General features: G+C 43.2%; 1 non-coding gene across 1 annotated transcript; it reads left to right on the forward strand.

The window, feature by feature from the left end:
* Positions 1-264: 264 nt before the first annotated feature.
* Positions 265-370, forward strand: LOC129654353 (U6 spliceosomal RNA). The gene has a single exon (XR_008715438.1). It is a non-coding gene; the product is annotated as a U6 spliceosomal RNA (small nuclear RNA).
* The last annotated feature ends 422 nt before the right edge of the window (positions 371-792 follow it).

A 792-nucleotide genomic window follows, 5' to 3' on the forward strand; every position in this document is an offset into this window, starting at 1 on the left:
CAAGGCCAAAGAATCTTCAAACTACTGTGCAATTGAACTGATCTCACATGCTAGTAAACTAATACTCAAAATTCTCCAAGCCAGGCTTCAACTGTATGTGAACTGTGAACTTCCAGATGTTCAAGCTGGATTTGGAAAAGGCAGAGGAACCAGAGATCAAATTACCAACATCTGTTGGATCATCAAAAAGCTAGAGAACTAAAAGAGACTTTTGATGAAATTGAAGAAGGAGAGTCTAATAGCTGGCTTAAAATTCAATCTTCAGTGCTCGCTTCAGTAGCTCATATACTAAAATTGGAACCTTACAGAGAAGATAGCATGGCCATTGTGCTAGGATGGCTTGCAAAGTAGTGAAGTGTTCCATATATTAAAAAAAAAAATTATTATTTGCCTGATTTTTTAACTGCCACTTGTCTGGGATTTGTCTTTGGTTTCTCATTTTTTGGTTGTTTGTTTTAATCTCACTTAATTACATAGCAAACCACTAGTGGAATCTTCATTCCTGACCAGAGATCAAGCCCTGCGCCTTTGGAGTGGGAGCACTGACTCCAAGACCCTATCAGATCAGATCAGTCGCTCAGTCGTGTCCGACTGTTTGCGACCCCATGAATTGCAGCACACCAGGCCTCCCTGTCCATCACCAACTCCCGGAGTTCACTCAAACTCATGTCCATCAGGTCGGTGATGACATCCAGCTATCTCATCCTCTGTCGTCCCCTTCTCCTCCTGCCCCCAATCCCTCCCAGCATCAGAGTCTTTTCCAATGAGTCACCTCTTCGCATGAGGTGGCCA

This window comes from Bubalus kerabau, chromosome 5 (genome assembly GCF_029407905.1).
Source record: "Bubalus kerabau isolate K-KA32 ecotype Philippines breed swamp buffalo chromosome 5, PCC_UOA_SB_1v2, whole genome shotgun sequence".
NCBI lineage: Eukaryota > Metazoa > Chordata > Mammalia > Artiodactyla > Bovidae > Bubalus > Bubalus kerabau.